This window comes from Lupinus angustifolius, unplaced genomic scaffold (assembly GCF_001865875.1).
Source record: "Lupinus angustifolius cultivar Tanjil unplaced genomic scaffold, LupAngTanjil_v1.0 Scaffold_337, whole genome shotgun sequence".
Taxonomy (NCBI): domain Eukaryota; kingdom Viridiplantae; phylum Streptophyta; class Magnoliopsida; order Fabales; family Fabaceae; genus Lupinus; species Lupinus angustifolius.
In genome coordinates, this window is record NW_017727751.1 from 52,396 (window position 1) to 76,955 (window position 24,560).

Sequence of the window (24,560 nt, forward strand, 5' to 3'; positions counted from 1 at the left end):
TAAAGGTCATACACGTCTATCCCAGTATAGTGGACGCTCTAGAAATTTATGCCCCAAAATTTCATAGGAAGCGGTCCCCCCTTCCACATTCACATAGATGAGTCTATCAAGAGTACTCCTATAGCCTAGGTACTCCACTCCAAGTGGAGTATAGATCTCATTAAGAGTTTAACTCATTCTTACATATACTGCAGGAATCATGCTTCTCATAATTTTATAGCATGTTCATTCTCATATCACTTCACAACTTGTTATTACCCATTGAACCTATTTCTTGGGATCTCCAGTCAGTTAGGTCGGGTTACCATCATGAGTGATCCTCGTTCCAAGGGTAATAGTCCTATACTCTTAGAAGTATTATGGATTTTCTCTCTAGCTAGTCCTTTCGTCAAAGGATCTGCTAAGTTATTCTTAGTGCTACATGATTCACTCTAATAGCTCATGTAGAGAGTGACTCTATAATGGTGTTGTGCTTACGACAAATTTGTCGTTTTTTACCATTATAAAAACGGTTCTCAATTTTTGCAATAGTCATGGTACTATCACATTGGATCAACACAACTGAGATCAGTTTTTCCCATAGGGGAATCTCTGCAAGCAAGCTTCTCAGCCAACTTGCTTTTTCACTAGCTATTGCCAGTGCTATCATTTCAGCTTCCATAGTGGAATGAGACAAAATAGTTTGTTTCTTTGACTTGCAAGAAACATCCCCACCACATATGCTAAATAATAGTCACTGGTTGCTTTGGAATCATCTGAAAGAGTGTTCAAATTAGCATCACTGAATCCTTCTAGGACAGCTAGAAACCTTCGGTAATGTAATCCAATGTTCATTTTTTAAGGTATCTCATTACCCTTTCTATAGCATGCCAATGCTCCATACTAGATTTACTAGTAAACCTACATAATAATCCCACAACATAGGCAATGTCGGGTCTAGTGCAATCATTGGCATACTGAAGGCTGCCAATGATGCTCACATGCTCATCATATGTTACACCTTCACCAATGTTCTTAAAAAGTTTTACACTTGGATCATATGGTGTGCTACCAGGTTTACAGTCAAAATATTTATATATCTTTAAGATCTTTTCCACATAGTGAGATTGATCCAAAGAAATTCCTTCTTTTGACCTAGTAATTTTTATACCAAGGATTACACTTACCTCTCTAAGGTCTTTCATATCAAATTTGTTACACAATAATGATTCCACATTATTCACAACATGAATGTTGGAGCCAAATATGAGTCGTCGTATACATAGAGACATATGATAGTGCAAATGTCATTTTCTGATTTGTAATAAATGCATTTGTCACTTTCATTCACCTTAAATTCATTCGATACCATTAAGTCATTAAAATTTTCATGCCATTGTTTAGGTGCTTGCTTAAGACCATACAACTGCTTATCTAACTTGCAAACCTTATTTTCTTGCCCATGTATTACAAAACCTTCAGGTTGTTCCATATAGATTTCTTCTTTCAAATTACCATTTAAAAAAGCAGTCTTAACATCCATTTGATGTACTAATGAATTATGTATCACATCGAGCCTTATATTTATCCATTGTGCCATCAGGTTTGAGTTTATTTTTCAATATCCACTTACAACCAATGACTTTACAACCAGGAGGCAAGTTAGCTAAATACCATGTCTTGTTATACTTTAGAGTATCCACCTTATCATTTATGACCTCTTGCCACAAATCAGCATCCAAAGAAGTCAAAGCTTCTTGGACTGTTGATGGATCCTCTTCCAATGTATAGACGATATAATCAGATTCATACTCTCTAGCAGTCTTTGCTCTCTTACTTCTTCTAGGTTCTATTTCTAACTCATCGTTATTATCATTATTGTTAATCCGATGTATGTGACTAGTTGTTGTGCCCCCATTATTCCTCAATTTAAAAAGGAATTTCATTTTATTGAAGTCTGTATCGTTAGACTCAATGATGACTTTCGCGTTAAGATCATAAAACATGTACGCTTTGTTGTTTACATCATACCCAATGAATACACATTCATAGGCTCTATTAGCGAGTTTAACTCTCTTGGAGTCTGGTATCCAGACATAAGCTAGACAACCTCAAGTTATCAAATAAGACAAGCTTGACTGTCTATTCTTAATAATTTCATATGGAGAAATTTTGATTTTAGCATTGGGGATTCTATTTAGCACATAGCATACAGGTAATAAGATTTCACCCCACCAAGAGGGTGCCACACCAGAACTTAACATAATAGCTACAACTTATTCAGTTAAAGTTCTATTATTTCTTTCAGCTTTACCATTCATTTCAGGTGAATATGGTGCAATTGTTTCATAAATAATGTCATTTAATTTATAAAAATCATTAAACATGTTAGAGCCATACTCAATGCCTCTGTAACTTGTAAGTTTCTTTATTTCCTTGTTGAGTTGATTTTCAATTTCAATTACATATAACTTAAACATGTCAAGTGCTTCACTTTTATTTTTCACAAGATATACATAAGTAAAATCGGAGTAATCATCAATAAAAGTGATAAAGTAACGTTTACCATTTCTAGTTAATGTTCCATCTAATTCACATATATATGAGTGTATTAAATCTAAAGGCTCAGACTCTCGCAATACTGATTGATGAGGTTTTTTTGAAATTTTCGCTTGACTGCATGATTCACAAATTTCAAAATCATTTTTAGATAACTTTAGAAATTAAACCTAAGCTACTCAAATTTGAAATTGGACATTTATTAATATGACAAAGTCTAGAATGCCAAATATTAAAATCACACAACATGTAAACATAATAAAAAATTTTATTAATAGAAACATCAACTTAATTTAAACATACCATCAATGGTGTACCCTTTCCCAAAAAATACCCCATTCTTAGTAAGAGTATACAAGTCCACTCCTATGGTCTGGGTACAACCAGTCTTATTAAGAAGAAAACAAGAAACAAGATTCTTCCTCATCTCTAGAATGTGCATCACATCCTTGAGAATCAGAGTCTTCCCGTATGTAAACTTCAGATCTACATCAGTAGTTCCAGCAAGAATAATGATGTGGGAGTCACCCAACAACACCTTCTTATCATCAACATCTGTGTATATTTTGAACATAGCACGATCATAACAAACATGGCGGGAGACAGTTTGTCAATTAGGACAACCACTTGGAATGGCTCATCTAGGGACATACCCTCAGCAACGATCTCATGAGAAATTTTCTATATCTCATGTTACTGAAACTCTATTGATTATCATCATTCATTTGATACTTAAGGTAGCCGTTAACAATATACTTTTTGGTCTCAGCTTCCACGGTGTCATATTTCTTTTCAAGTGCATACCAAATTAGTTTGGAAGACTTTTATGGGCTGTAGTAATCATAGAGATCATCAGACAACCCACTCAGAATGAAGTTCTTACATAAGTAATCACTTTCATCTAGAGAGCTATTTCAATAACCAGTTTATTCCTTTCCTCTTTTTAAGCCTCACCCGACACCAGTTGGATGTCGATTTTCAGAACATGGACAACCTTTCTCATAGTGAGGAAAAATTCTATCGTATGTTGCCAATGTTTGAATTTGTCCTGTTAAACCGAAATGGTTTGTTCAGATCATAGTCATTCGGTCTAGTAATATTTTCTACGAATGCCATTGCAATAGAAACGTCTTAAAATTGTTGTTACCATAGCTCGCAACAATTCTGAATGGCACGAAATAATCCTTACTGGCTGAGTCACGACTAGGTCACTCTCTTTAAGAAGTTTCGTGGTACTGCTAAAATTGTGAAAGCAGATTATCAACCACGCCATCCCCAGGATAAAACAACCCAGTTCTCTATTATACGATGTCTTACTGCACTGTTAGAATCGCTCTCGAATACACCCACTATATGACTACTAGTGTCAATTCTCGAATTCCCAGAATATGGTTACCCCTGTCAATTATTTTCCTATAATACTGACTACTAGCGTTAGTTCTCAAAATTCCCACTTTGGCTGTCTATGCCAATTCTCAAGTGCCACAGAAAGAAAGGGGGAGAAGGTTGCCGGAAATGCATTGGCGGAATATAAAGGGGAGAAAGAGAAGTTGAGAGGTAAACACCTTTAACTTGGTGTGAATTGTAATATGGGGAAGATGCCTCTATTTATAGTTTGAGGCGTCCAAAGGCTCCCCCATCCGATGGTGCAAAACATCAAATGACTATATGATCCAACAGTGCAAAACATTACCACCCAACGGCTCTATCACCAACAACTCTATTACCAACGACTTTATTTTAACTATATGATCCAACGGTGCAAAGCATTACCACCCAACGGCTCTATCACCAACGACTCTATCACCAACGTCTCTATCACCAACGACTCTATCACCAATGACTCTATTACCAACGACTCTATTTTAAATGTGTATGTTGACTTGGTCAACACATGGTCCAAGCCCAAATTGCCCAAAATAAAATAAATAAATAAATGTTTATTTAAAAAGAATGTTGGGCCCAAGACCAAACCCGAACTCAAACCCGAGCCGACGGAGGAGGTGGTGGTAATGGTACGCGCGCGTATGTGTGTAGAGGGGTTTTGTTTGCGTGAGTCCTCACCCACTCACAAAACCATTGTACCCCTTGAGGAACACCCCAAGGTTGCAGCTTAAAGTTTATAAAGCCTTTCAACTTCCTTCCTCCAAGTAATGTGGGACTAGTGAGTTTTTTTATTTCACAAACCCAAAAGTCACTATAAATGGCCACATTAATATGCATTAAAAACCACTTTAAAACCTCAATTAATGCTCATTATACTTAAAAGGATGGCCCAATGCACGAGATTATCATTTAGTGGGGTTTGGGATATATGCATGCGTACTTATCCCACAAGTGGATAGTAGTTTCAAGATTTGAACTCGTGACCTCTTTGTCACTGAACACGAATTTTGTATTACGTTAAGCTTGCCCATTTAAAAGAGGTGGAACATGATGATTTCCTAGGATGTCACTTATCCTAGTGTTACTCTTGCCTAAAAATAATTAATTGTGAAGTTATGATGGGATCTAGAATGCCTGTATTTTACTATTACTTCAATTACTATGTGGTATAATTTGTTTGTAGATGTTGCAACTAACCTCATTGGTTAGGTTTTTATTTCGAGTGTTAGTTCCTCTCTTGCAATATGAGCATTTGGTCATTAATTGATTTTTAAGAGGAGTAGCTCGTATTTTTATTAAGTTCTAATTCCAGGATAATAAATTATTCAAATATTTACAAGTGTATTTAGATTGACAAAAATGAATAGAAGAAAAGGAGTAAACAAAATGATCTTTTATATACCCTTTTTAATGTAAAGTGACAAATTCTTATTGAAGCAACTTAGAACTAAACTAATTTAATTAACGTTAGTTATTTCTAGTTGTTAACATTGTTTTAAGCCCCCATTTTTGAAGTTTTCATCTTCCTGCTCCTAACCTTTGTTAGAATTTTTGCTTTTGAAGGAATTTTATGTTGGAAAGTAAGTTATACATCGCTTACCTCATTGTCTTGGGATTTGTTTAAATACCTATTGAGCTACTCCTTTCATTGCCAATTGGTTTTGAGATAGAACCTTAACATGGTATTAGAGCAAGAGCCCAATTTCTTTTCGTTTGTCATCGGCCAAAAGATGCCTTTTAGTAACAGGTCAAAGGTAACCCTTCGCCTGGTCTGGCATGCTTATCTAGAGGGGGCATGTTGGAAAGTAAGTCCTACATCGCCTACCTCATTGTCTCGGGAATGGTTTAAATACCTTTTGAGCTACTCCTCTAATTGTTAATTAGTTTTGAGATGGAACCATAACATTTTAGGATAAAGAAAGTTGTGGTATTGTTTTCTTGTTGAGCAATCTGATTATTTCATTGCCATGTTTTGTTAGTATTGGAAATAAAGAAGGCTTAATTCTAGTTCTTAGAGCACTATGCAAAAGTCTAGCCTGCACAATTGTTCTTCTTCCAACATCATGGCCAAAAGTGTCGAGTTCATGACCAAGAGAAGCTGAAGATTTTAGTTGTTAAAGGTTATAGTTTTCACTATTCTTGGACTATAGTTTCAGGCCCACTTTCCCTTTTTTCTCTTTCGGTTTGTAACAATCGTTGTCCTGTTTTTCTGGTTTTCCCCTTTGGGAAACTCCTTATATAAATATAGTTTTTTATATTCTTCATCAATTAAGAAAATCAAATGTAAAAATCTCCATATTCGACTCTCTCACTCTTTCCTGTGTTCATCAATCACACTAAGATGGTATCAGAGCAGTAATACCCTGATTCGTCTTCTTCCTCTTCTTTTTTTTACTCTGTGTTCTTCCTCCCTCTTTCTTAATTGATATATTCCTCATGACTTAATGGCAAACCAAATCGCTTCTGCATATCCACACAATAGTCCATATTATCTACATCCAAATGAAAATCTTGCCCTAATTTTGGTTACTCCTCTCTTGAATGGGAAAAATTACGATTTTTGGTCTCGTGCCAGAAAGCTTACTTTAGAATCCAAGAACAAGCTTGGCTTCATCAATGGAGATATGCCTATACCCCTTCTAGATGATTCTTTGTATGGATCCTGGACCAGGTGCAACACAATGGTGCTTTTCTAGATCCAACACTCTGTTGAAGAAAGCATAGTCAAACCTATCCTTTAGATTGACAAGGCTGCAGATGTATGGAGAGATCTTTAAGAAAAATATTCACAAGGTTACATGTTTAGGATATCAGTACTACAACATGAGTCCTATCATTTAAACCAAGGAAATCTCAGCATCTATGATTTCTTCACTAAACTAAAAACCCTTTGGGAAGAGATTGAGAATTTTAGACATGTTAGGGAATGCAAATGTGCAATTCCATGTTCTTGTGGTGCAATCCAGTCAATGAAGACATATAGGGATCAAGTCTATGTTATGCGATTCTTGCACGAACTTAATGAACAATATGCACTTGTTAGGTCACAGATAATGCTGCTTGACCCTCTACCTAACATCAGTAGGGTGTTCTCCATGCTCATACAACTGGAAGGCCAATATAACAATATATCCTTGGAGCCTAAGCCACGAATTTTGTCCATAAATTCTCAACAGGCAAGGAGTAATGATCAACTCAATTTTAAGAAAAAAAGGGATCTGGTTTTAGAGGAAGAGGTGATAGGTTTGGTGATAGAGGAAGATGATGAGGCAATAAATTCTGCATATACTCTGAAAGAACCAACCATACTTTTGAGACTTGTTTCCTCAAACATGGGTATCCTCCCAGCTTCCAATCTAAAAAGGCAGGCTTCCAATCTAACAAAGTAGCCAACAATACCATGAGTTTTCCCCTTGACAATGAAGAAAGACCCCATGCATCTACCTCCTCACAAGAATATGGACAAATACATGGACAATCCAGCTCTAGATCCTTTACTGATGAGGAAGTACAAAGCATTTTGGATATATTAAAACAAAATATAAAATTTTTTTAAATGTTTTTTATACTTTTTTTAAACTGCAAATTGTATAAATATTCTAAAAATGATAGATACTAGATAAAGTTTTTTTTATATATGTAGATGTTGATATTGCTTATAATATTATTACTCTGTTTAATTTCATAATGATTTTATGCTTATAAAATATATTATAGAATAAATATTATCTTTGTCAAATTTGTAGCAAAAGTCTTAAGATTCTATGGATTTTTATAAAACATTTAACATTGAAAACATATGTATTTTTTGTGCAAAAATTCTACCATATGAATTTCAATGCGAGTAAGAAGCGAATTACTTGATATATTTATTTCAAAGTTTTATTGTTGATGTTGTTAGCCTTTCATATTTGAAAAAATAAGAACTCTCAACCATCTCTGAATTAATTTGAAAATTGACGATACGGGAAAATTAAATATATATTATTTGTTTGATCAAATTATTCTCTAATCTTAACTATTGTGGTTTAGCTACTAGAGGAAGATCATTTTCACCAACGAAGACAACAAATTAAAACAAAACTATGTAGTAAAATATAAGATGAATTTCTTGTAGACAACATGGTGATTTATATTGTAAAATAAATAGTTGGAAATTTTATCCTTAATTTAATCATGGATGACTCGAAGTCTATACCGAAGAGCGACACTTTAAATTAATGTATATTTTTCTTTAACATATTTAATTGTTAATTATTATTATTTAGAATTGAAATGTTATTTTGAAATTTTAAACAATTATCTATATTTTTTGTTACTCAATTAATCTTATATTCTTGCCCCTCCTAAACATTTCTTCAAGATCCGCCACTACTAACAAATAAGAAAAAAATACAAATAAATTGAAAACACTTAATGTTTTCTATTTCATAAAGACGTTGTCATTTTGGTTATTTTTAAAAATATTTTTTTTTGATTTAATCGATCGGTCTAAAGAATCCGACAATTCGAGACACTAGTTTTAAGCTTTAATAGACCGAATTGAACCAAGTCTATCCAATTTTGATGTATAACCAATAAGATGAGAGACTTGAATTGATTTGATATCCGACTAACAGTTGGACCGATCAGTGTGAACTGTCATTTATAATAGTGATGTCCACCTTTAAAATCTACAATTAATAATATATATAAACATCTATATCCTTTTGCTCTTAAAACATAATTAAACCCCTATCCTCTTTTCTCTCTGAAAAAATAAAATTTAAAAAGAGAAAAAAATCTATATTCTAACAATGTCATATATTTTTATACTGTCATTGCATCATTTACCATTCATTTTAATTATATTTGACTTTTAAATAAAAGTAATACAAATGAATTGTAGATGATGCAGTGACTCCATATAATTCTTTACTATGCTAGTACATAGATGTTACACTCATTTAAAAAAATCTTTTAATAAATATTTCTACAACATAGCTTTATTACATTTAGATTTAAAAATATTTTTTCATAAATAAAAATCTAGACTTAAATATATTTTAGTTCCTATAAATATACAACATTTCGATTTAACTCTCTTGGATTTACTTTTCTACGATTTTCATCAGGGATAATGTAGACGCGTTTGTTATTATATTTCATGTTCTATTGTCCCAAATTTGGGACAATTTTGGTCTTGATATTTGGGAACACTAATGTCTTCACATTTGGACACCCAATCTCCTAAAATTATCTTCCAACCATAATGTCCCATATTTCTGATCAAATTTTATTTTAATACTCATGAAATTAATATAACTATTCATACTCTAAGGTTTTGTTTGATAGTCTTATTTTGGAATTAGAGAAAAGTGATAACTTTAGAAACTAGTGTTTTCCTTATTTGAGGTTGAGGGAAGGAAATGAAAGCTTTTGAAGTTTACTAGAACCTTCTATAAAACATGGCCAATTTTTATGGTTCCCCAATGTTGTGGTTTTTTCTAGAAACAAAATTGTTAAAATAACTAAATGATTTTAGTAAAATTTATAATTATGTTGTTGTTAGTTTCCTATTGTTAATTAGATTTTTGAAGAGAAAATAAAAAAAACATATTATTCCATTATCATGACTTTATTGAATAAAGCTTTTAGTTTATCTTGATTTGTTTTTTTTGTCCATCCTTACTCCTTGATCCTCTTATTTCCCTCATTAAAGATTATGTTTTTTAATCCCTTCTCATCTTCCTCCTTCACAAATAAAAGCATGTTTATGTCATAAATTTATTGCAAGGAATTATATTTTCAATAATAAAAAAAATAAAGGATTCGATTCTTGTTTCACCTCGGTTATCTGGGCATTCCGATCACCGGATTGACCCTTTCCTTGGTCGAACAAGAGCCGACCATGATCGGTTAAAGGCATTTGGACAACCATATTAGATGGGGATGAGACCACACTCATCTGACACGCTGTCAACAGTACACTGCCACACCCCCTACAAATCCCACCTACCTCCTGCCAACATGACAAGGCATACCTAAAATACGGCCACCAGGCCTGCCACCAGTTATAAGTCAACTGTGCATAGAGTACAGACCTGTCAAATCCACCTGACACGAGGAAAACAGTCCCTGATAAACCCGAACAGTCGGCTATGTCAGCAGAACCAGAAAGTGTACCTGACCCGTCCTTACACTATAAATAGAGGTTTCACCCAAACAGGAAGTATCACGATTCCCACATTACTTATTCTCTAAGATATACTCTCTACTTCTTACCATCACTACATTCATATTGACTTGATCGACCGAGAACCTTTTCAGGTACCTCCACCCGTGGATCCAAGTCAACTTCCATCCAGACACTGGAAGAATCCTTGCCCAAACCTTCAGCCCGACCTACCCGATGAACCACAAACGAAAATTGGTGTTGTCTATGACTTACCTATACCATGGTGACCACCCGAAATCCAGCAAACCCTACCAGTCATATAGAACCACCATCTACAAACATGCCCCCTAACCACCACACGCCTTCCATCAACAACCCATCAAAGATACAACCTTCACACCAACTAGTCGAAGTCAACATTCTGCCTGAGAACAACCAACACCAACCACTTAACAACTCCTCTAAATTCTAGAACGAAAGGAAAAGGTAATTTTGCAGCAAGCCAAAGTACTAGAAGAATTCTGCTAGTCTAAACTAGTGTCAAGTTATAGACCGTCGCGATCGGCCACCCACACTCATACCGTCGATTCCACATGATAATCCCACCATATCCACAAATCCCTTACACACAAATACCACCCATACACACCTCTTCAACCATAACATCTATGGAACCAAACACCCTTTCACTAATGACATCATATCCTTCCCCTTACCAATACACTTGGCCCACCTAGGGAACATCGACCAGTATGATGGAGCTTCAGTCCCCGAGGACCACCTTGATGCTTTCAAGGTGTCTATGCTCTTCCACAGAGCAACAAACCCCATCATGTGTCGAGCCTTCCCGCGCACTCTAAAATGCACTGTCCTCTACTGGTTCACTCGGCTAGCACCAAACATCATCGATCAATGGTCCACCTTTGCTAACACACTCAATGTCCGGTTTAAAACCAACAAGGAACAACCAAGATCATCATACACCTTGTTTTGTATTCGACAAGGTCCGCACAAATTTATCCGTGCATACCTGGGTAGATTCAATGCTGAGGTAATGAAGGTACGCACTTTAAGTCACAACCCCTCATAGGAAGCCGAACGACCAAGACTCCACAACCACCCCAAAGATGACGCCCCAGACTACCCTAAAAATCCAAATATGAGACTTGCACCCCCTCAATGCTAGCCATTCCATAATCCTACAAGAGGTCATGGCCATCCACCTAGTCCAATTGCCCAAGCCTAATCCGAAAAAAAAGGTAGGACCACAAGACGATCAAAATACTGTGACACATGCCAACCACCTACAAGAGGTCATGGCCATGGCAGATGACTGCACCTAGTTACAAGACATCGTTAAAGACGTGACACATGCCAACCACCTACAACGCTTCATCACAAGGGTAGCACAATATGGACGTCCTCCGAAAAGGAACCAAGTAGAAATGTACCGTCCAAACAACCACACACAAAGAAACCCGATTCATATTAACACCATTTATGGGGGATTTGTCATGGACTGCAGTTCCAGATCAGCCCAAAAAAGGTACGTGCGGTAGGTCATGCAAGTGGAAGCAAGAGATACTCGCCTACAACATGTCAGCAGAATTAATCCCCCTATCTTATTCGACGACCCTGATTATGAAGGAGTCGTCCGAGGGCATGATGATCCCTTGGTCACCACTGCAAAGTTGAACAACAAGAAGGTTGACAGACTCTTTGTTGACCAAGGAATTTCAACATACATCATGTTCCAAGGTCTGTTTGACAAGATGGAACTGAGCGACCATGACCTACTCCCTTATGGTGGGAAGTTGGTAGGATTCACCAGCCAAGGTATAACTCCACGAGGCTACGTGGATGTTTTGTTAATAGTCGGCGACCAACCCTTGAGCATAACAATCTAAACGAAGTTCCTGGTTATTGATTGGTAGTTAGCCTACAATGTAATTTTGGGTCGTCTAACACTCAACCGCCTCAAGGCATTCTCTTACTTTCACCTTCCCAACTTCCAACAATCAGGCCGAATATGAAGCCTATATAGTCGGTGTACAATTAGCAAGGGATGTTGGGGCTGAAAGAATATCCATTTGTAGTGATTCCCAGTTGGCAGGCTCACAAATAACTAGTACTTACCAATCCAAAGATACACTCTTCTGGAAGTACTTGGTAAAGGTGAAAGAGCTGATGGCTATGTTCGAAGAAGCAACTATCCAGAATGTTCTGGGGGAAGAGAATTCCCGCGAAGACATCCTGTCTAATTTAGCCAACAGAAAGAGCTCGGGGAGTAATCAGTCAGTTGTCCAAGGGACGATGTTCAAACCCAGCATGATGGCCATTGAACAGATTATCATCCTGGGAGATTGGACCGACACGTTTATGAAGTACCTTCTGAATGACGATTTGCATGCCGACTAGAAGGAAAGACAAATTCCTACGATGCTGCTCTTGGTACACCCTAGCTCAAGGATCATTATATCGTTGTGGCTTCTTTGCCCCTCTCCTCAAATGCCTTGGCCTCGAGAGCATAATATGTCCTCTGAGAAGTCCATGAGGGAAGTTGTGGACACCATATTGGTGCAACTTCCTTGACAAAGAAAGTCTTACGGTCAGGGTAGTTCTGGCCGATCATAGAAAATGATGCGTCTGATCTAACGAAGAAATGTACCTAATGGCAACTGTTTGCTGACTGCCATAAGCCCTACTATAAGAGCTAACTTCAACACTAGGCCTCAAGCCATTCTCTAGGTGGGGCATGTGAAGATGCAAGCATGCATGAATGAGCAAAAGTGTGTGTGCAAGCATGCATCACATATAATTTGATGAAGAAAAATGTTGATGAAGACAAAGCTCAATACGGACGAGGATCGACAACATAATTAATGGTCTAGGACAAGCTTGAAGAGATGAGTAAATTAACAAATATCAAGTATCAAATAATGTCAAGACTCAAGTTCATACAAGGCAAAGAATTCAAAAGAACATCTAGAGGCTAAGTATTTTAAATCTTTATTAGGTCTTAAGATGTTTGCTTAGAAAGAGTCTAGTCTAGGATTAACCCCAATGAAAGTCTCACAAGCTAAAATCAATCATAACTAAAATGAGAGTTACATGCATTCATGATTTACATGCACATGCATACATACATGATCATATGTTTTTGAATGCGATTAAAAAGAGTTTTTAAATCATACATCGTTCAAAGGCATGGATCATACTTTTATAAATCATGTAGGAGGTTCATTCATCATTGAAATATTGTTTTAGAAAACCTTTAATCGATTAAGAGATATTTTAATCGATTAAGTATGGATTTCTTGGGAACCTGTTAATCGATTAAGTAATGTTTTAATTGATTAACGGTTGTTACTATTTATGTTTTCTGGTATTTTCAAGAATTCATTAATCAATTAAGTTTAAGGTATAATCGATTAAGTACAACTTAAAAAAAAATGGTATATTAACCCAAGTTTTTCATATTGCTTCAAAAATTGAGATGAATATTGATTCATAGAGTTAGAACATATATTTGAAATAAAAAAATAACACATTTTGTGCAGAAAATCTTAAGCTCTAACTTTCATATCTTTAGAGAGATTTTCAAAGTGTTCTTTTGAGAAAAAGAAAAGGGTGAATCTTTACAAGATACTCGTTGAGCTTAATAGTCAAATCTTTTATTAAAGAAAACTTGCTTCTCACGTTATGTTATGTAATTGTGAGATCTTTTAGAAGGGTTCTTGGATTCTAAGAAGAGTGGTTAAATCTGCACATTGAGGTGCACACATAACTTGAAAGAATTGTTAGACAAGGCAACAACATATTCTCTCAGCGTGATTGTTATCGCTATTGACAGAGAATAGGTTTGGGAAAAATCCTAGCTATTGTTAGGTGTATCTTCATGGGAAACAAGAGGTCTTGGTATTGAGCTATACTTGACTGGGGCCTAATCGCGAAAAGATAGGAGATCTTAGTAGGCGAGAGAGAGATAGAGAGGTCAAACCGAGGTTGTCAAGTTCATAAAGATCAAGAATGTAGCGTCTTGCGTCTTATATTGGAAGCTTGTTTTTAAAAGTACCTTAAAGATTCCATGGTGAAGAAAAATCTCCCAAGACCAGAAGGGGAGGTCTGGATGTAGTTTGCAAGTGGACCCGCAAACGACCAGGATAAAAGCCGTGTCTCATTCATATTTTCCCTTATCTTTTACATTTCCGCATTACTTGATTTACTTAACTTGACATGCATATAATTCTGTATTAATTGCATATTCTGTATTGTGCATTTACTGTTCTTAATCTTCTATAAAAGGTGCATATAAGTTTAGTTGGATCTTGGTAATCTTATAGATTGGAAGAAAACTGTTTTCATTGAAGAAGAACTAAATAATCGATTAAGGTGTTTAGTTAATCGATTAACAACAGAACGAGTTAATCGATTATAGCTGTGTTTAATCGACTAAATAATGTATAAGTTTGTGTTTTCTGTCTGTTTATCTAGCAATGGTAATCGTGTATCATATCACCTATTCACCCCCCTCTAGGTGAGTGACAAAGCCCTTTGGGTCCCAACAACATGGACATTCTAGGACCTTTTCCCCAAGTAGTCGACCAATTGAAGTTTTTGATAGTTATTGTGGACTATTTCACCAAGTGGATTGAGGCCGAGGCCTTTTCCACCATCACATCGATCAACATCCAGAAATTCACTTGGAAGAACATCATCACCCAGTTCGGCATTTTGGTTGCCGTCATAACAGATAATGGTATTAGTTTTCTGACCTGAAGTTCCAAGAACCACTGTCTGGCCTACATATCAAGCAACACTTCACATCTATCGAGCACCCTTAGAAAAATGGACAGGTATAGGCACCCAAGAAGGTCATTATAAGGGGACAGCTAGATGAGGCTAAAGAAGCTTGGTCTGACAAACTTCGTCATGTACTCTAGGCTTAACGCACAACTCCACATTTCACAACCGGTGAGTCCCCTTTCAATCTTACATATTGCGTTGAGGCTATGGTCCTAGTGGAAATTGAAGAACCTACATGGAGGACCTTGCACTTTAACACAGAAGCTAACCCAATCCTACTAAGGCACAATCTGGACTAGATTAAGGAAAAAAGAGATTGTGCAAGGATAAGGGTGTCAACCATTAAAAGAAGGACATTAGACAAATAAAACTCATCGATCGTCCCGCATAGCTTTGAAGGCGGTTCCCTGGTTCTCTGAAGGGAGAATATTGGCAAGGTCAAAGGAAAGCTGACACCCAATTTGGAAGGACCCTACTGGGTGGTAAAGAAGATCGTCAAGGATGCTTACAAGTTGGAAGACCTAGCGGGGAAGAACATTCCCCGATCATGGAATGCTGCAAAACTTCGTGATTTTGACGCTTAAAAAAAAGTAATGCTGACCTCATTGTAAGTATTAGATGACAACTAAGAAGGAGGTGAATTAGTTATTGTGAGAAAGGGTCGATTTTTCTGCTTAAGATATCGAAGTGTTTGTGTAGTGGATTATTGATGCAGAAATCAACCAATTAAAGTAATAATAAAACAACAAGAATAAGGTAGGAGAAGAGTACACATACATCCAGTACTCTTCCCACACAAGAGATTTTTCCACTAGATAATTTGAGTTGCAATTACAAATTCTCTTCCTGAGAGCCTTGTATCTTACGCACTCACAACTATCTACCACTAGAAAAAAATCTTTCCAAGTGAAATCTTTTCCCCTTCTCAACACACCCTTATGATGAAAAGTTTTCATCAAGATGAAGAATTTATCAATGGCAGGATTTCCTTTGCACGTTTTGACAATGCTATAACTTGCAATCCTTTTCTCACAATATATATACTTAGTAAACAATGATCTTATGTCTTTGAAAGTTTAGAACAAAAAACACTTAAAGCAACTTCATAAAATCTGAAAGTTTGAGAACAAAGTTGCAAAATAGTGTAGAGGATTTGTTTCACGAAATTCAGGGAATATAGTGTATAAGTTTGTCATGATTTAAATGTCTCAATGCCTTTAAATAGGCTTCCAATCAACCAAGTTATCCTTCCATAAAGAGGAGACACGATTGAAATGAAACATATTCATTTTGGATGAAAGTTGTTCATTTGAATTTGAAAATTTGGTTTCCAACAACTATGGGTAATCGATTGTCACGATAGTGTAATCGATTGCCAAAAGTTTCCGTCCAAAGTGGTAATCGATTAATACAAGTAATTAATCGCTTACTCAATATCAATTATGCCTTTGCCCTTGGAGTATGGACAGAGAACCTTCCTTTGTCGCTCGTCATATGTTTTGAGCAACAACTTTCCAAATACCATAAATCACTGCCAGCTCCCAAATATTCCTACAAAGTATGTTAAGTAATAATAGGTACCCAATTCAGTTTGGTTCCTACAGAGTTATCACCTTTCTCTATCCATTGGAAATGTCCTAGGGGTACACCATATTTTCTAATCATGCATGTATTATGTGTATGCCCGTATTTTTGACAGTAAGTGCAAATGGGTTGATGCTTTTGTAACCTAATTTTAGATTTAGAAACATGATGAGTATGGATACTTGGTTTTTGTAAATTTATTTTTGTAGACACTTCCTTTTTCTTATACGTAGAAGGTTTGGAAAAACCGAGATCTCTACGGTCGATGGAGTGTCTTTGCTTTTTCAGCATGTCCTCCAATTTTATACCATTATTCTTTAGACTATTGAGTTCAAGACTCAAGGTAGACACTTTATTTTCAAGAGCAATGCAATTTGGACAAGAAGAAGAATAAAGTTTAATTTAGAATGCATCAATCTCATTCCTTTGTTTAAAATAGATTTTAGTGAGTTTGATGTATTTACAATGCAATTCGTTAAAAGTGATTTTTAATTCATAAAATGATGGCTTATATGAAGGTTCAGTTTCACTTACCTCCTCATCATCAGAATGATGAGTCACCATTAGACAAAGATGATCTTGCTCTTCATTTTCTGGTTCTGAAGTGGAATTTGAGTCATTATCCTCCCATGCAATGTAAGACCGTTTACCGATCTTCTATTCTGGTTTTGCCTTGAAAGGATTCTTCGTAAGTGTAAGACAGTCCATCTTCATATGACCATATTTTCCACATTCAAAACAATTAAAGTTTTGATTTGAAGTGGAAACTTCATCGCTCTTGGTGAATCTTCTTGGTTGTGCAGCATTACCACTTTTGTTTCTTTTAAGAAGCTTGCTGAACTTCTTCACCAACATGCTCATATCTTCCATGTCCTCCTTTTCCTGAATCACCTGCTGTGGATTCATACACATCAACTTTTTCTTTAAGAGAAATATTTTATCTCTTCTTCTCCTGTTCTTCATGTAGTTCAAGTTAGGTTAATTCCAACTCGTGTTCTTTCAACATTCCAAAGAGGGCAACCAACGACATCTTAGATAGACTTTTCTTTTATGAGATGGCTATTACTTTGGGTTGTCATTGTCTTGTAAGTGATCTTAGAACTTCGAAGTTCAAGTTACTACTTAACAATACCTTACCAAGTGCAATTAGATGATTCGTAAGGTGATTAAATCTCATTTGGAGATCTAATATCTTTTCTCCAGATTTCATGCGAAATATTTCATATTCTTGGGAGAGAGTATTGAGTCTTGACCTTTTCACCTCCTTCGTTCCTTCATGAGTGGTTTCTATGGTATCCCATATTTCCTTAGCGAATTTGCAGTTTGACACTCAAAAGAATTTGTCAATGCCAAGGGTTGAAGTGAGGATGTTCTTAGCTTTGAGATCATATTGCACTTTCTTAATATCTTCATCATTCGAATATTATTTTGGCTTTACTTTCCTTACACATGAAAGGTTCATAAGGTCCTTCCTCAATCGCATTCCAAATGTCCAGGTCTTGGGATTGTATAAAAATTTTGCGATTGATGCTAGAACTTTCTTCTAAAGATGATCTTTATGCCATTTGTGAAATAGGATCAGTTTGAGAATAAAATACTCAAAATAAACTTTGGTGCCAATTGTAAGTATTAAATGACAACTAAGAGTGGGGGTGAAATAGTTGTTGGGATAAATGGTCAATTTTTCTGCTTAATATATCAAAGTGTTTGTGCATCGGGTTATTGAAGTAGAAATAAACCAAGTAAAGTAATAATAAAACCACAAGAATAGAGTAGAAGATCACACAGAGAATTTTAATACTGGTTCGTCTTCTTTTCCATCGAAGGTTAATTTCGATACTCTTGCCACACAAGAGATTTTATTAATAGATAATTTGAGTTGTAATTAAAAATTGGCTCCCCAAGACCCTTGTACCTTACACACTCACAACTATTTACCCTTGGACAACAAAATTTCCAAGTGAACTATTTTCCCCTTCTTATGTCTTTGAATTTTTAGAACAAAAATCACTGAAAGGAACTTCAGAAAATCTGAAACTTTGAGAACAAAGTTGCAAAATAATGAAGAAAATTGTTTCACTAAGTTCAGAGAATTTCGTGTATAATTGTGTTATGAATTGAATGTCTGAATGCCATTAAATAGGCTTCCAATCACCCAAGGTATCCTTCCATTAAGAGGAGACACGATTCGAATGAAACCTATTCACTTTGGATTAAAGTTGTTCATTTGAATTTGAAAATCTAGTTTCCAGTAGCTATGGGTAATCGATTGTCACAACTATGTAATCAATTGCCAAATTTTTTTGTCGAAAGTGGTAATCGAATAATACAAGTAATTAATCGGTTACTCAATGTTAGTTATGTTTTGTAAATGTTTTCTTAGTTAGGTAACATATTACGTTGTTGCAGGAACCTGTTACCCTGTCACATAGTTCATGTAATCTATTACATAGATCTAGTAACATGTTACTGACGTCAAATAACTCATTACTTAGCATTATTGACATTTTATTAAGACTTATTCAATTCTTCTGAAAATATTTTTGATTCTTTTTTAGCATTACTACTAATATATATAAAATGAACATAAGGATAGAAGTACCTATTGAAGACTTTATTCTATAATTTTTTGAAGCTTGAATCTTCTATGTTTCCATAGTCTTCTTCATTTTCATCTTTTTGTGATCTTGGTGTCTTCGGCAAAAACGTGCCAAGGTCAGGAGCAAGATCTTCTTCACAATCTCCCCCTTTTGATGATGATAAACCAACATCGTTTGACATTTGAGATTTGAATTTTTCTTCGATTCAACATATTATGTATGATGTAACTTTTTTTACATTGTATATGCTCCATCTATCTTGTATGATCCCCCTTTGTTTTATTGTATGTGCCTGAAAATTTTGACAGAAAAATAACACAACTCCAACTTTTCTCCCCATTTTGACATCATCAAAAAGAATAAAAGCTCGATACTTAGAGATGTGAATGCATTTTCCACTCTCATCAACATCAACGTATGTGCCACAACCCATAGGAGTAGCGATATGTTTGTAGTCATCCATTTCAGGATGTTTCAGCAGATTCCTATAATATTTGGACTCACAAACAAAGATGCTATCCTTGAGTTGTTTGATTTGTAGTTTAAGAGAGTAGTTCAACTTTCTCATCATGGATATTTCAAACTTCCCTTGCATCATTTTACCAAACTCAGTACACAAAAGATCATTAGTAGAACCGAAAATGATATCATCAAAATAGATTTAAACAATTAAAGTTTGATGATCTATTTTATTAATGAATAATGTAGTGTCGGCCTTTCCTTTAGTAAATCATTTGTCAAGTAAAAAGTTTGTTAGACGATCATACCATGCACATGGAGATTTCTTTAAGCCATAGAGAGCTTTACTAATTTTATAGACGTGAGAGGGATGCTTTTAGTCTTCATTCCTAGGAGCTTGTTCGACATACACCTCTTCTTGTATATAACCATTTAGAAAAGAACTCTTCACGTCCATTTGATATAATTGAAAATCCAAATAGCATTCATATGCAAGCAATAATATAATAGCTTTAATTCTAGAAATAGGAGTGAAGGTTTCATCAAAGTCGATGCCTTCTTCCTGGTTGTATCCTTGTGCTACAAGTCTATCTTTATTTCTTACAATAATACCATTTTCATCTGATTTATTTCAAAAGACCCAACATGTTCCTATAACATGTTTATCCTTAGGTCTAGGAACAAGTTCCCAAACATCGTTTCTCTCAAATTGGTCAAGTTCTTCTAGCATAGAAAGAATCCAGTTTTCATCCTTGATTGCATCATCAATCTTGGATGGTTCCACTTGAGAAACAAAAGTCATGTTTAGACAAGCATCATTTAATTTTTGGTGAGTAGAAACTCCCTTACTTATATCACCAATGATGTTGTCAATAGGATGATATCGATGAGCTCTCCATTCTTTAGGTAAGTTAGAATGAATATGCTATTCTTGTGATGGTAAATTATCATCTATTTTCAATTGCTACGTGTTGGCTGTAACATTGCTAATAGGATTTTCCAAGGATGGCGTAGGAAAGTTATCATCATCAACCATTGATTTTTCTTCCAAGGTTGGATTAGATTCATCAAAAGTTACATGAATGGATTCTTCTATGGCCATGGTTCTCTAATTAAAAATTCGAAAAGCTTTGCTTGTAAGAGAATAACCAAAGAAAATTCCTTCATCGGCTTTTCCATCAAACTTTCTTATGTTTTCCTTACCATGTTTTAGAACATAACATTTACAATCAAACACATGCAAGTGAGAAAAAAATGGTTTCTACCTTTGAATAGTTCATAGGGTGTTTTCTTTATAATAGGTCTTACTAAGACTCGGTTGGAAACATAGAAATGCCGTACTAACTGCATCAGCCCAAAAATATTTCGGGAGATTACTTTCATTCAACATTGTACGTGATAATTATTCCAAAGATCTATTCTTTCTCTCTACAACACCATTTTATTGTGGTGTTCTAGGAGCAGAGAAATTGTGAGTGATACCATTATCATCACAAAATTCCTCCAAAGAAGCATTTTGAAATTCCCCCATTATTACTTCTTATAGTAGTTATTTTCAAAGATTTTTCATTTTGAACTTTCTTAGCATATTTGCTAAATGCATTAATCGCCTCATTCTTGTGTACCAAGAATAGAGTACAAGCATATCTTGAAAAGTTGTCTACTATCATAAAAACATAGTAGTTACCACCATACTTTTGGTCTGAGAGGGGCCAAATAAGTCCATGTGTAGTTACTATAATGGTCTATCATAAGAAACCATATGCTTTGATTTGAAGATAAGCACTACATATTTTGTCTTTAACAAACTTCATATTTGGTAAACCAACAACCAAATCTTTCTTGATCAGTTTATTCAAATGATTCATATGTATACAAGCAATTCTCCAATGCTATAACCATGCATCATGATCAGTGATAGGTAAACATTTAATGGGAAGGGAAGAATCATTTAAAGCAATCATATTAATATTATCTATTCTCTTACCAAAAAGTTTTGAGTTTTCAGATACCTTACTCTCAACGATGCACTTGTCGGAGTAGAAAGCCACATGGAACCCTTTGTCAAAAAGTTGACTCATACTAAATATGTTGTACTCAAGTCCTTCAATGTATAGAACTCCTTCTATTCTAGTAGACGGTGGCTTCCTGACTCTACCAACTCCAAGGATTCTTCCTTTATTGTTGTCACCATATGTGATGTAGCCTTTGCCCTTGGAGTAAGGACAGAGAACTTTCCTTTGTCGCTTGTCATATGTTTTGAGCAGCCGCTATCCAAATACCATAAATCACTGGCAGCTCCCAAATATTCCTACAAAGCAGGTTAAGTAATATTAGGTATCCAATTCAGTTTGGTTCCTACAGATTTATGACCTTTCTCTATGCATTGGAAATGTCCTAGGGGTACACCATATTTTCTAATCATGCAAGTATTATGTGTATGCTCATATTTTTGACAGTAAGTGCAAATGGGTTGATGCTTTTGTAACCTAATTTTAGATTTAGAAACATGATGAGTATGGATACTTGGTTTTTGTAAATTTATTTTTGTAGACACTTCCTTTTTCTTATATGTAGAAGGTTTGGGAAAACCGAGACCTCTACGGTCGATGGAGTACCTTTGCTTTTTCAGCATGTCATCCAATTTTATACCATTATTCTTTAGACTATAGAGTTGAAGACTCAAGGTAGACACTTTATTTTCAATAGTAATGCAATTTGGACAAGAAGAAGAATAAAGTTTAATTCAGAATGCGTCAATCTCATTCATTTGTTTAAAATAGATTTTAGTGAGTTTGATGTATTCACTATGCAATTCGTTAAAACTGATTTTTAATTCATAAAATGATGGCTTATATGAAGGTTTAGTTTCACTTACCTCCTCACCATCTAATATTCCTCGTCAATCTTATATGATGGCTCATAAAATGATGAGATGCCATTAGACGAAGATAAGCTTTCTCTTCATTTTCTAGTTCTGAAGTGGAAATTGAGTCATTATCCTCCCATGCAATGTAAGACCGTTTACCGGTCTTCTATTATGGTTTTGCCTTGAAAGGATTCTTCTTAAGTGTAGGACAGTCTATCTTCATATGACAAAATTTTCCACATTAAAAACAATTAATGTTTTGATTTGAAGTGGAAACATCATTGCTCTTGGTGAATCTTATCGGTTGTCCAGCCTTACCACTTTTGTTTCTTTTAAGAAACTTGCTGAACTTCTTCACCAGCATGCTCATATCTTTCATGTCCTCCTTTTCCTGAATCCCCTGCCGAGGATTCATACACCTCAAATTTTTCTTTAAGAGAAATATTCTATCTCTTATTCTCTAGTTCTTTATGTTGTTCAAGATGGCTTAATTCCAACTCGTGTTCTTGCAACATTCCGAAGAGGGCAACAAACGACATCTTAGATAGACTTTTCTTTCCTGAGATGGCTATTACTTTGGGTTGTCATTGTCTTGTAAGTGATCTTAGAACTTTTAAGTTCAAGTCACTACTTAACAATACCTTACCAAGGGCTATTAGATGATTTGTAAGGTGATTAAATCTCATTTGGAGATCTAATATCTTCTCTCCAGATTTCATGCGAAATATTTCATATTCCTAGGAGAGAGTATTGAGTGTCGACCTTTTCACCTCCTCTGTTCCTTCATGAGTGGTTTCTATGGTATCCCATATTTCCTTAGCGAAGTTGCAGTTTGACACTCAAAAGAATTCGTCAATGCCAAGGGTTGAAGTGAGGATGTTCTTAGCTTTGAGATCATATTGCACTTTCTTCATATCTTCATCATTCCAAGATGATTTTGGCTTTACTTCCCTTACACAAGAAAGGTTCATAAGGTCCTTCCCGTTGGATATTAGTGGTCTAGACACACCTAGAAAGGGGGGGGGGTTGAATAGGTGTAGCGGTTATCAATTACCGCTTCTCGCACCAAAACCCAGTTCTGGAAAACAGCCCAGGTAATCGATTAACCAGTGGGCTTAATCGATTAACACGTAACATAAACAGATTTACCATATTAGCTTCTTGCATAGTTATTTACCAACAAACAAGTAGAGATACACCATATATTTTTATTCATAATTAACAAGGATATGGCAAAGTAGTAGTATGCAAAATACCAGCTTAATACACAAATTAAAACAGCTTGAATTATAAAAGAGATTGAGAGAGAACAACTTGCACAAATTGATTTTTATCCTGGTTCGTTTGCAGGTCCACTAGCAAACTACATCCAGGCCTCCCTTTCTGATCTTGGGAGATTTCTCTTCACTATATTGAAAACTTTGTATTGTCACATACACCAATTCAATTACAAGACTCTAGACGCTTCTTTCTTGAATTTTTAGAACCTCTAACCTTGGTTTGACTTTCCATATCGCCCAAGAAAACCTTTCTTGCAATCCAGCCCCAGACAAGATTCTCACTCTAAATTCAAGACCTCCAAGCCTTGGTGAAGATTCACTCAATCTTAATGGTGGTAATACACCAATAGAAAAAACCCAAAGCACAAGACAGTAAACAAAAATAGAGTTTTGCCAAGCACTAAAATGCTAAAGTTACAATAATGAAAACTCAAAGATTAACCCACACTCAAGTAACACAAGCCATCATGAATGTTTGTGAGTTAATATAAAACATATAACGCATAATCTTTCTCTAAAATCTCTAATCAGAATGCACGAACATGCAAGAAAGAATGAATGAGATTAAGCACATGAAAACTATTTGCAATACATCATGAACAATATCAACTAAGCATGTTAATCTCTCTTTCTCACACATGCATCTCTCTTCTTTCTATACAACACAGTAAATCACGAATTCAACAAAATGATATGCAATACTACACGTTTATGCAATTTGCCAGAACTTATACAAAACAGATTTGGCTCTACAAACCGTTATTTTCAGTTACGCAATTAAAACAGAAAACCGTTAAAACAGAAAACAGACACATTAATCGATTAAGGCACCACATTAATCGATTAACCAACATATTACAATACATGATTAAATGGTAAAC